The sequence below is a fragment of the Cynara cardunculus genome (genome assembly GCF_001531365.2).
Source record: "Cynara cardunculus var. scolymus isolate 2C chromosome LG 3, CcrdV1, whole genome shotgun sequence".
Taxonomy (NCBI): domain Eukaryota; kingdom Viridiplantae; phylum Streptophyta; class Magnoliopsida; order Asterales; family Asteraceae; genus Cynara; species Cynara cardunculus.
In genome coordinates, this window is record NC_037530.1 from 17,650,122 (window position 1) to 17,650,930 (window position 809).

Sequence of the window (809 nt, forward strand, 5' to 3'; positions counted from 1 at the left end):
TGCTACGACATCTGGTTCCTTCAATGCCTCCTCCGCTGTGATTTGAAAAGCCCTTGCTCGTGTCCTAGGCACCTCCTCCTTTTGGGTTGAAGTACCCCTTCTCGCTGGTTGTTGTACCGAGACTTTGCTTTCAACCCTTTTTATACGGGGACATTCTTTCCTATGGTGCCCTAGCACTCCGCAGGAAAAACATGCAAGATCTCTCTGGGGACAGTTCGTCCTAACATGACCCGCTTCACCGCAACAAAAACATTTAACAACAGGTCTATCCGAATCACACCGGCCTTGGTGTGTCTTTTCGCACCTCCGACAGTCCTTTGGTGTGTTCTATTGTAACGTATAGACTTGAGAAGAAGCACGTGGATTGTTTTGAGTCTGCGCCCGTCTCGGTGTAAATAGTCGTGATGGTTTATGTGACGGCTCCAAAATAGTCCTGTCAGTTTTTTGCCGTTTTGGTGTGGAAACGGTATCATCGGGTATCGTCAGATCATTTTCGCGGCGTCAAGCATATTCAACAGCTTTACCAAAACTCGGAATATCACTGTTTGGAACGAAATCACGGATTTCTCGTTGTAGCCCATCGACGAAATGATCAATCTTGTCTTGGTCAGAAGTCAAAAACCGTTGGGCGAACCATGCCTTTCGGTTAAATTCAGTCTCGTAATCAATCACGGTCATACTTCCCTGCTTTAGGTCCAAAAATTCTTTCTCAAAGCGCCTCTGAAGGTCCGCTGGGCAGTACTGCTCAAAGAATATAGCTCGAAATTCTTTCCACGTCATATTCTCTTGGGTAATTGGGTCAAGAGATT